Here is a 12,289-nt window from a genome sequence, read left to right as displayed (position 1 = left end):
GAAACTGGAGCTAGCAACTTGAATTTGGCTGAGCATTTACCTAAGAAAAATAAATCTCTACATCTCTCTAGGCAAAAGGAGTGGGTTATAATTGATATTCAGTTTCATAAAAATCAGTATAAACACGGGTGCCCTGGTTGGGGAATTGGGGGTTGGAAAGAGAGAAGAAAATTCCCAAAGTTCATTTTCACTCATTAACTCATTCAGTAAATATTCACTGGACACCTGCCATGGGCCAGGCACTGAGCTCAGAACTGGGGAAACAATGATGTATAAGATAACGTTCCTCAGAAGACTTCATCTAGTTTTGTTCTCAGTGAAAGAGAGAAAAGGAAAAAAAGCCTAAAATGGAATAAATAAATTTGAGAAGTCCACTTTATCAAAAGATGCAGGAAAACACCTGAAATGCTTAGTAACACTTTGCCAAACATTTTAATATTGTCCACAAACAAAACTAATGTTTTATGAAAAAAGAAAACCTCCCTGAATGTGGAAATTAAGCCAGGAAAAGGTCAGCATATCACCTGAAACAGAACAAGCCCCCAGGCCAGAAACAGAAATGAAACATCCCAAAACACAAGACATTATAAGGGAATGTGAAGGTGGAGCAGATGCATTTGCTTTCTGTTACCTCGTGTTTTGCAAAGGATCTCAAGATCCTATAAAAGACAAAAAACATGGGTAGAGTTTCTTAATTTATGAAGCTGAACTCATTTTAGCAGCTGAGTCAAAGGAATTAAAAACTGAACTATCACACTCACTCATCTACCTAAAACAATTTTTCTATATTTAAAGCCTATCATAATCCAAATTCTACTAGAGGTTTAAAAAGTTTGAAGCTGCCACAATGACCTTCATATATGGAGGGTAGGGGAGTCATAATAATCAAGGGGGCAAACCCAGATTGCACAAGGGATTCAACTACATAATCAAATTATCCAGTTCAAAGGGCAAGTTGTATAATGCAAGACCATAAAGGGAAAGAAAAGCCCCCCTGTATTGCTCAGTAAGTCTGCGGCTTCATATTTTCCTGTGAAATTGCCTTGATTCTTCATGTTATTTTGCATTTTTTTAGACACAATCGGCGGGCAGCTTTTCATTGGAGAGTGGCAAAGTGACACGCATTCTTGCTAAAGAAATCTAATATCACACATCCTGACAAATCTCTTCGGACTTTCCTCACTTCATTCAAAGATTCAGAAGTGTCTGACAGGCTGGTAGGCAGGCCAGCAGGAACCTTATTTGCCTGAGGGTCTGAATAACTTCCTGGGAAATTCTGCCACCCAAGGGAAGCGCTCAGAGGTCAGGCGTAAGCTTGGCCCAGGAACAATGCCTCCCTGGTCCCAGAGGAAGGGTGATTCTGAGTGCAGCCTGCTCTGTGAATTAGATTTGTCCAGCAGCCCAGCCCCCATGGACGCAGGTCAGAATCCTAGAGAGGGACAGAAATAAACACCAACAGCACTTTCAACTAAAATTTGCTGATCCACTGTAACATCACTGAAAGGGAGTAGCCAGATGTTACACGTCGCATAATGAGAAGCCTTAGAAAATTCGCTGCCCCCCAGATACTGACAATAATGACTGAAGCAGAATCCAGTCAAGACCCTGGACTCATTATTGCCACTTTCCAGGAAACACAGGGAACAGAGCAGCATTTTGAACTACATCACGAGGATGCAGTCAGCCACATCCAGTGTGTGGAAAACTCCACGGGAAAGATGACCAGCTTCTTTCAATGAATACATCATTTTTAAAAGGAGTAGTGGAAATTAGTGTTGATGACAAGAGACTCAAGAGACACAACCAAATACATGTGTGGATCTTCTTTAGATCCTGATCCAAACAAACCATATGTACAAAGACATTTTCGAGACAATTGGAGAAAATGGAACATGGACTGAGAATTAGACAATATATTAAGAATTTGTTATTTTGTATTTTTTAAGGTATGGTAATGTTATTGTCTTTATTGGGGAAAGAGTCCCCTCCTTTCTAAAGAGCATAATGAAGTACTTAAGAGTAAAATAATATAATGTCTGGAATCTGCTTTAAAATAGTCCAGCGGCGGGGGTGGGGTAGATGATGAAGAAGAGTAAAGTAGGTAGATAAAATAAAAACAATAAACTATTGATTATTATTGCAGCTGGCTAATGTCAACAGGTGATTCATTATACTAGTCTGTGTTTGAAGTTTCTACAAACTAGAATTTCCAAAAAAGTACATAAAGCATCATTTTACCTTTCGACACTTACCTCCTACCGCCCTGCAACAGAAACTCTCCACCCTCAGTAGTCTGCCATCTCCATGGCTCTCTACACCCATTGCAACACTCTTGAAATGCTTTCCTGAAGCACTTTTCTGAACTGTCCTTCAGTGCTTAGCTCAGACCCCTGCCTCCGCCTCTAAAGCTTCCCATATGGTCCCCAAATATCGCAAGCCTCCCTCCCGTCTCTGGCCTCGCATAGCACTTCGAGTCAGTTGGCATTTGTCACAGCTCGGTTTACTTTCTTGGTTCATTTTTTAGTGTTTTGCATCCCCGATAGGGTTTGAGGCTCTCATATAGCAGGACACACATTGGTTTGTTATTCTCTTGACTCAACAACTTCACCCCAGAATCTGCCCTAAATAGTTTTGACTAGTTAGTACCTCGTGAAGACGTCTCTTGAAAAGCCCTGACCGAAAGAATAACACACTGAGACAGGCCCCTGGAAACTGGAGCTCGTCCTTGCATTAGTCAGGCGTGCAAGAGACAAAAAAGTGGACCATAGTGATTCAAATAACTGAAAAGTTGAGGTGTAAATTCAGAGACCCGGTGGTATTTTTAGTCCGCTCTCCCCTTCCCCTTTTCTCCTTCTCTAAGCTGTGCTATTTGTGACAGACTCAGCTCCTTTCAGCCTAGCTTAGAAAGCCTGAAAGAGAAGGTAATTTTTTCCTCTCAACATGCATATGTCCAAACCTCAGTGAAAGATTCTGATTGGTCCCTAATGCAACTCAGTGCCCATCCTTTGCCCAATCACTGTGGCCGGGGAATGAGATATTACAATTGGCCAGATCTGGATCACATGTGGTGAGATAAGCAGACCCAGGAGAACTGCATGGAGTGGCGGACTGACAGCTCCCCGGGGAAGGTTACCAGAGGAAAGGGGAAAGGAATTCTGGGAGGAACCCTTCCATCCCCACCCCCGGAAATGGCCTCCACCACAGCCCTAGTTCTCACCTGACAAATGGTCCTGGCCCAGCTGTTTAATCACCACATGGTAATTGTCGCACTTTGTTGCACTCTTACTGTGTGTCAGATAATGTGCCTGTACTTTGTGATGTAATTATAAGCTCATGTAGAAAAGAATATAATGTCTACGTGGTGTCTCTAACCCTGTGAACAAGGTGAGCAAGTGAACAAGGCTAATGTTATCCAGCTTATTTTACAGTTGAAAAAATTGAGCTTTAAAAAAGTCCAGTGACCTGTGTCTTAGCTCAGGCTGCTATGACAAAGTACATTAGACTGGCTGACTTGTAAATCACAGATGTTTATTTCTCAAATTCTGGAGGCTGGAAGTCCAAGATCCGGGTGGCAGCATGGTCAAGTTCTGGTGAGAGCCCTCTTCCAGGTTGCAGACTGCTGCCTTCTGTGTGCATCTTCACATGACAGATAGAAGCAGATTCTCTCAGAACTCCTGTAAAGGCACTAACCCCATTCTGCAGGCCCCATCCTCATCACCTCATCTAACCCTAATCATCTCCCAAAGGCCCCACCTCCTGCTACCATCAGTGGGGGTGGGGCAGATAGGTTTTTTTTATTACTTTCTTTTTTTTTAATTTTATTGTGTTATTTTTAAAACATTTTTATTGAGTTATAGTCATTTTACAATGTTGTGACAAATTCCAGTGTAGAGCACAACTTTTCAGTTATGCATGAACATACGTATATTCATTGTCACTTTTTTTTTTGCTGCGAGGTACCACAAGATCTTCTGTATATTTTTTCCCTGTGCTATACAGCATAATCTTGTCTATCTATTCTACATATACCTGTCAGTATCTACAAATTTTGAACTCCCAGTCTGTCCCTTCCCATCTGCCCTCTCTTGGCAACCACAAGTTTGTAGTCTATGTTTTGTATTTATGTTCTTTTTTTTTTTTTTAAGAGATAGGGTTTTAACTTACGAATTTTGAGGGGATACATTCAGTTCATAACAACCTGCTCAAAGCCAGTTATGGAATTTACAACTCTTAAGTCTGTGCTTCAATTTCTCTCTGTGTGGGGTTCTTAATATCTCTCAACTTCACAGAGATGTTTTAAACATGAAAAGAAGTATGCCAAGGTTTTTGAGACTTACTCATTCCTCCGGCATGCCATGCCCTGCATCTTCCCACCTGCAGCCTTCAAGGCCATGTCCTCCAGCAAGCTCTCTCAAGTCCTCCACTGATATCAGTGATGTGGCTTATTCTGAATTCCTTGGCAACACACCCACAGCACCCTCCTGCATGTGCCAGCTTTTCCTCTGTATCACAGACAGGGATGTTAGCTCCTCCACCAGGTAAGATGTTAACTCCTCTCAGTAAGTTTTTGAGGAAGGGGACCATTCCTAATTTAAGTTCATATACAGCATGTGTTTAACCCATCCATGGCAGGCTTTAAATAAACATTTTTCAATTAATGAATACATTTTTAAAAATTAATTGATGTGTAAATAAGAAGTTCCCCTTAAATTCAAAGCACAGATATTTGGGCTTCTAATAAGAGCACAGAATGTTAAGGCTATAAGAGGTCCCCCGAAATCCAGGGCCAGTCTGCAAACTGTTTGTTACTGATCCACAACAAACTAGGTCAAGAAATTGAGAATAAGTATGTAGCAACTTCTATAGCAATTTGGCAATAGTAAAGAAAAAGTTAGACTTACATTCTGTATGTCTTTGTTTTTAGACATATTTTTCTAACAACTCATTTTTACTGTACCTTATAAAGTATCAGCCCAAAATGGATTGGGAATTTTAAAAAAATTATAATTCTTCTCCAGAGATCATTTGAGCAGCATCATCTTGTCTAAACTCTCACTCAGAACAGAAGCCTTTTCTCTATTCCTAGCCAGGCAGCCTCTAACACTTTCTAGTAGAACATTCAACATTTGCACCATCCAAATTCCACTTGCAGGTTGTTTTGTAACTTAACTATTTGTATTCTGACCTTGGAAGGTTGTCCAGCTCTGTCAGAGAAGGAAAAAAACTTCCCCAGCCTTGGGTGGAGATGAGCTTGAGAGGCCTCAGCGAGGCTGACCCGGATCTGAGGCTCAGTTTTCTGCAAAAGAAGGAACCTTCCATTCCTAAGATTTTATAATCCTGAGATTCGTTCATGAGCTTTTCTACTTGTCTGAGATTTGAGTGAGACAAGTTCTTGTCTCTAAAGAATAGTCCACTGCAGCCCACTCCCTTGGAAAAAAGCTCCCATGTTGACACTTAATGAGTTGACTATACAACTGCAGTAAATCCCATGTATAATTTACATGGTCTAAATAATATTAGATTACTCAAAATCCAAAGTAAAGCTTTATAGACCTGCTGAGGAAAGCAGATCTCTGCTCTCCTCTAAATCATGGATTTAGTAGTAGTGGTAACAACAATAATAATCACAATAATCATACAGCTAAAAATTATTGAGCACCTATTCTATGCCAAGCATTGGGTTAAGTGCTTTACATAAATTATCTCATTTATTTGTCAAAATAACACTTAGGAAGGTAATGTGATTATTCCCATTGTACAGACAAGAAAATTGAGATGTGGAGAGGTTAAGAAACTTGCCCAAGATGCATGGCTAAAGAGGGGCTGGGCCAAGATTAGAATCGTGCTGATGTGAACGCAGAGTCTGCATCCTTAACCACTGCATTATTGGGAGGAGGGAAATGAAGGGCATAAACAAACAAATGAACAAAAAATAGTGAAGTATGCTGACTCTTCAAATACAGGTGCTTTATTTTTCATGTCAAAATTCTATTCAACTATTTATTTAAAATAATAAATTTACTTAAATTCATTTATTTAAGTAAAGCAACATAGAATTCTTTCAGTATTTTTAGGCAGAACAAAACTAAAATCTCTCATGCTTATTGTAATTAAGCCCATCTTCGTGCAGACTAAAAGAAACCCACTTTAATATTAAGATAGAGTTTAGTTTAAAATGCAACAATAGAAAAAGACATGATATGCAAGCACTAGTCACAAGAAAGCTGGAATGATCATATTAATATCAGCCAAAGCAGACTTCAGGTCAAACCATATCATCAGAGAAAAAGAGAGACATTTCATGTTGACTAAAGGTCAATTCATCACAAAGACATAGCAATTATAAATGTGTGTGCACCTAAAAACAGGGCTTTAAAATACATGAAGCCAGGTGAGGGTATAGCTCATGTGGTAGAGTGCATCCTTAGCATGCACAGGGTCCTGGGTTCAATCCCCAGTACCTCCTCTAGAAAAAAGTAAATAAACCTAATTACCTTCCTCCCACCCCCACCAAAAGATAAAATAAAATAAATAAAACATATGAAGCCAAAACTGAGAGAACCAAAGGGAGAAACAGACAAGTCCACATTTGTTATAGAAGATTTCAACACTTTTTATTCAGTAACTAATAGAAAAAGTGTCAGAGAATCAGTAAGAAACCTCACTATCTAAATCAATCAGATTGACTCAGTTGACATTTATGGAAGCTACATCTAATAACCACAGATCACACTTTTTTTAAGTGACATGGAATATTCATTAGTAAAAATCATATGCTAGCGTATAAAATAAGTCTCAATAAATTTAAAAGGATTGAAATCACACAGTGTATTTGCCAACAATAACATAATTAAATTAAAAATTTATAGCAAAAAGAAATATGTGAAGTATCTAATTATTTCAGTATTAAGAAACACACTATAAAATAACTTGTAGTTTAAAGAAGAAAAGGAAAGGGGGGGTATAGCTCAAGTGGTAGAGCACATGTTTGGCATGCATGAGGTCCTGGGTTCAATCCCCAGTACTTCCTCAAAAAATAAATAAACAAATAAATCTAATTACCACTGCCCTGCCAAAAAAAAAAAAAAAGAAGAAGAAGAAACGAAAAGGGATATTCAAAAATATTTTTAATAAAATGACCATGAAAGCACGACACATCAAAAGTTGCGGGACGCAAACTAAAGCAACTCTTAGGAAATTTATAGCTTTAAGTGTTTACGTTAGAAAAGAAGAAAAGTTTAAAATCAGTGATCTCTGCTTCCACCTTAACAAGAGAGGAAAAGAAGAGCACATAAAATTAAGGAGAGGAAGGAGGTCAAGATAAGAATAGAAGTCAGTGTATCAGAAATAGGCAAAGAATAGAGTAAAATCAAAACTTGGTTTTTTTTGACAAAATAAAATTGAAAAACCTCTAGCTAGACTGATGCCAGAAAAAAGAAGGTAAAAAACAAATTATCAGTATTAGGAGTGAAAGCACAGGCAACACTATGTACCCTATAGATATCAGAAGGAAAATAAGGAAATATTATGAAAAAAATTATGCCAATGAATGTGACAACATAGATAAAATAGAACATTTTCTTGAAAGATACAAATTACCAGAATTATTACAAAATAGAGAATCTAAATAAACTTGCATCTATTTAAAAAAAGGTAAATTTGTAATTAAAAACTTTCTTATGAAGAAAATTCCAAGAGTTCATGGGTGAATTCTATCAAATATTTAAGGGAAAAATACTACCACTTTTATACAAACTCTTTCAGAAAAGAAGAGGAGGGAATGTTTCTCAACTCATTTAATGAGGCCACCGTAACATTACTATCAAAACCAGGGAAAGATGTTGCAAGAAAAAGAAGCTACAGATTAACATCCCTTATGATCATAGATACAAAAATCCTCAAAGATTAGTACATTGATCATTAAATATTAAAGAATATATTTAACAGATGATAAATACATCATAACCAAGTGAGGTTTATCTCAGCAATGCAAGATTATTTAAACATTTAAAATTCCATCAATATAACTCACCATAACAAAAGGAGAAAAGTCATGTGGTTATTTCAAAAGACGCAGAAAAAGAATTTGACAAAATTCAACAACCATGTATAATAAAAATAAATGGAAACAGGAAAATAGGACAAAGAACATCTACCAAAAATCTACGGTTAACATCATATTTAATGGTGAAATACTGAATGTTTTGTCTACTCTTGCACTTCTATTCAGCATTTTATTCAAGTTCTTAGTTATTGAAATAAGACAAGAAAGATAAATAAAAGACATACACAGATTGGAAAGAGGAAATTAAAACCATCTTTAAACACAAATGAAATATTATGAATATAGGAGTCGTGAAGAATCCAAAAAAATCTAATTCTGTTAGTTCAGTGCTCCACGGTTTTGAGTCAGTTGAGTCTGAAGTGTTGGGAAGGTTCCTGGTTGGAAAAACTTTACAAGTTTGTCAGACAACACCATCTAGAAATACCATTCTGAAGTGTAAGGCAATCAACTATATAAATATTTTTTGTTCCAGATATCTTTACCCAAGCGCCTATAGGTTTAACTAACATGCAAGTGAATAAACAGATATATACGTAGAAATCAATGTTAAGAAATTCCATGCAAAATGTAGAGAAATGTCTAAGAAATCTGAGTTTAGGAACCAAAATTCAGAGATTCCAGACACTTTCTAAGCAGTATGCCCAAAACAAAACTGATGGAATCATGTAAGCAACAGCCTGGATTCTGTCTTTGGTTTATGACTATGTATGAAAAATAAAATAAATTTGGAGAATAGATTCCATACTCTTTAAATTCTTTCTCACACATGAAGTTACACACTTTATTAAATGCTTTAGAAACATATGTAATAAATTAACTAATAATATGTCATAGACTTTTTACCACAATTAAATAAACAAAACTTTAATTGCAGAAAATGTGTTTTACAGTAAAACACATACATATAGAGTCAAGAGCCTGCCCTTTGACCTAAAAATTCCATTTCTGGGATTTTAGCCTAAAGAAATACAAAAATTCATAAATTGTTTATGCACAAAAATGTCCACTGTAACATTTTTTATAACAATAAAAGAATGAATTCTGCCTAGACGTCCAACAAAAGTAAACCCGAGTTCAACCACAGGGTAGACAATTACATAGATGTATATGATATACAGAAAGATGTAATAACATGGGGAAAATAATCATTGCTAACATTTACTGAGTACTTTCTGAAAGCCAGGAATGGTGTTAAGGGCTTCACACACATTAGCTCATTCCATCTTCACAAGAGTCCTGTTGCAAAAGTCCATTCATTGCTCCCTTTTTAGAAATGAACTGGGGAGGGTATAGCTCAAGTGGTAGAGCACATGCTCAGCATACACAAGGTCCTAGCTTCAATCCCCAGCACCCCCTCTAAAAATAAATGAAGTAAACCTAATTACCTCCCACCCCACTCCCCAAAAAATGAGAAAGTGATGCATCGAAAGGTTATTAACTTGTCCAAAGTCACACAGATATTGAAGAAGCTGCCATTTAAAGCCAGGCAGTGATACTTCAGAGACTTTACCAGTGTTAAACCAAAAATATATAATGCAGAATTATAGGAAGACATCATCTGTCCCACATTTTCAAAAGGGGAAATGAGGATAAAGGGGGGAAATGCATCAGAAGATTAGCAATGGTTTACTCTGCATGGGAAAAGCATGGGTTTTCTGCTTTCTGTGTATTCCAGTTTTTCAATAATATAAATAAGATATTTATTGCAGACATTCATTTTGATCCACCTTCTAATCCTTGATTACCTTTGGACTTCTGAGGTAAAAAGGAGATCACCCTCCCCCAAACCTCCCAGCCCACACCGGGGAGGACTGGCTGCACCCACTCAGGCTGCCCAGGCAAAATGTACAGCGGGACAAGGTTAGGATCAGTCCATGGGTGGAGACTTGTTTGACTTGCATGCACAAAGCCCTTCCATCTTGTCCCACATCCTGTGACCCTCTCCACCACGCCCCCATCCCATTCCCCACCTACTGACTCCCTTTGAGGAAAACCACCTAATGTAATTCATCTCTATATCTCTCTCCAGACCTAGACCAGGGCTCCACATATAATTCCCATACAATATAATAAATAAAAGCCTGAAAAAACAAGATGTTGTGATCAGAAGAAAGAATTTCTGAGAACAAAAAATATGACTATGCACTTCAAAGGGGAGGAGGGCTTCTCTGACCAGATGGCTCACATCCTGCTCCAAGAAGGCACAGGGAGCTGTCTTAGCCCCATGGTACCCATTGTGATGCACACCCAGACTCCCTCCTGTGAGGTGGGGCTGGGTAGGGGCAGGGAGGACAGGGGAGGACAGCCATCACTCTTTCAGCTGCTGGGAGTGGTGGCTGCAAAAGTTCACAGTTGAATCTCTCCCCACTCCCCAGAGGAAGACCACATCCACTGACTAGTCGGCGTCCTAGTACAAAGACCTAGCCCACCATGCCTCCATATGGGACAACATCAAAAAGCCATGCCAGCTCTGGAGCTCCCCTTGCGGTTAGATGAAGCCTTTGTTGTTACCACCTTGCAGCTCAAATGCTCCCTCTGCTCATTCCTGCTTCCTTCACTCCTCAGAGCTGTTGACACCAAGCACACTCCTCAGCTGAACTTCTGCATGTGAATCTCCATCTCAGAGTCTCTTTCCCAGGAACCTGACCTAGGAAAACCCCTGGAAAACAGCAGGTCCCACTGGGGCCTGATTGTTAATAAGACACAGATGCCCGGGGTAAGTTGAGCCCAGGAGTTCAACCTAGTGGGAGGACTCCCAACTGCTTCCCAAATCTTAGGAAGGGAAGGGGCAAGTTCAGGAAGATGGGGAGTGGGGGTGTCAGGGTGCAAATACAGGGATGGGTGAGCAAACACTGGTATTTCAGAGATGTTAAAAATGAGATGAGAGAGAGCGTAGCAAGTGTTGGAATCAATGAAATGAGACTTATCCCAGAGGCCAGGTTGAGGAGCTAAGTCCCATAATTCATTGACTGTATCCTGTGTAACGTCCGTGTCAGGAAGGGGTAGGGAAAGACAAGGAGGCATGGGTCAGGAAGACAACAATTAGAGAATGCAAGTAATCTATAGTTTCAATTCATCTTTAGCAATTCAGGTTACAAATCACTACCTAAACATGGCACATTAAATATTTGCTAGTTCATAATTGCTTAAAGTGACATCATACACTAAATAATGACCCAATTAATTAATCAATGGACAGACCAGTCTAGATCACAGAGAACACTCCCAAAATACCCAGTAGGAAATGCTTCATATGTTCAAACACAAGCCAATGTGTTTCCAAAATTAACCCTCAGAAAAGATGGAAAATTTTTATATTTGAGTCCTTATGAAACCTTTCATATTATGAAGTACTCTATCCATTACTTTATTTTAAACTACAAAGTACTGTTTGAGGAACACATACTAGCCTAACTTTAATGAATACTAGTTTGGATGTTTATATATATATAACTGAATTTTTTAAAGGGCATATTGTTATACATTCATTGTGTCTCGAGATATGACAATTACAAGTGTTGGATGTCATTGTAATTAAGCCTTTCAAAAATCACCTAAAGCAGCACAGAAAGTAGTTACACTGTGGCCAGCACAGATGAGTCAGGAAGCCAACAGGAGAAATAAAAAAACCCATTGGCTGTAACATTATGTGAATGGCTACTTGTGACTTGGGGTGGAATCTCTAGTGACCCCCATCATTCATGGAATCAAAAAGTGCTCTGTCTCAAACAATTCAGACAGAAATACAAAGTGCTCTGACAAACTGTGACTCTGGTAATAATTAAAGAAAACAGATGCCAAAGATTTCTTTAATAGCCTAAATTAAATTTTTTTCATTCATATTTTTAAAGTATACATTTTATATGTGATTTTAAATATGTAATTACAATAATAAATATTATGAGCAGACATTGGACTATTTCCTCTATATCCTCAGAACTTTGTATATTCAAGTTGACAAAAGTAAAGATCCTAGTTGTAAAAAAAAAAAAGAAAGAAAGAAATAGGAACAGCGTTACATGCAATGTTGCCTTATAATTTTTTAATGCTTTTATTTATTTATTGAATTTTTTTTATTTGGGGGGAGGTAATTAGGTGGTTTCTTTTTTTAATTTTTGGTTTTTTAGGGGGAGGTAATCAGGTTTATTTATCTTTGATGGAGATGGTGGGGATTGAACCCAGGACCTTATGTATGTTGGGCATGCACTCTATCATTGAGCTATA

The 12,289-nt window shown here is 38.1% G+C and overlaps 2 long non-coding RNA genes and 1 other non-coding gene across 5 annotated transcripts in view; 2 read left to right on the top strand and 1 right to left on the bottom strand.

Annotated features, from left to right (window-relative positions):
* Positions 1-3,507: 3,507 nt before the first annotated feature.
* The window catches only part of LOC140691467 (uncharacterized), a 12,608-nt gene continuing 3,826 nt past the window's right edge, over positions 3,508-12,289 (bottom strand). Inside the window, exons 1-4 of one of the 3 annotated variants that reach the window (XR_012067096.1) lie at positions 10,239-10,285; positions 5,186-5,296; positions 4,338-4,502; positions 3,508-3,636 (exon numbers count right to left, since the gene is read on the bottom strand). This is a non-coding gene — a long non-coding RNA (uncharacterized lncRNA). Of the gene's footprint in view, positions 3,637-4,337; positions 4,503-5,185; positions 5,297-10,211; positions 10,286-12,289 lie in introns of those variants that run through there. The other 2 variants (XR_012067097.1, XR_012067095.1) reach the window with 2 other exon arrangements.
* Positions 6,958-7,030, top strand: TRNAA-GGC (transfer RNA alanine (anticodon GGC)). Its single transcript has one exon. It is a non-coding gene; the product is annotated as a tRNA-Ala (tRNA).
* LOC140691468 (uncharacterized) overlaps positions 10,373-12,289 on the top strand; it is a 25,523-nt gene continuing 23,606 nt past the window's right edge. The window contains exon 1 of the long non-coding RNA XR_012067098.1: positions 10,373-10,781. This is a non-coding gene — a long non-coding RNA (uncharacterized lncRNA). The remainder of the gene's footprint in view (positions 10,782-12,289) is intronic.

Source organism: Vicugna pacos, chromosome 35, assembly GCF_048564905.1.
Source record: "Vicugna pacos chromosome 35, VicPac4, whole genome shotgun sequence".
Lineage (NCBI taxonomy): Eukaryota > Metazoa > Chordata > Mammalia > Artiodactyla > Camelidae > Vicugna > Vicugna pacos.
This window is presented reverse-complemented; position numbering and strand designations above follow the sequence as displayed.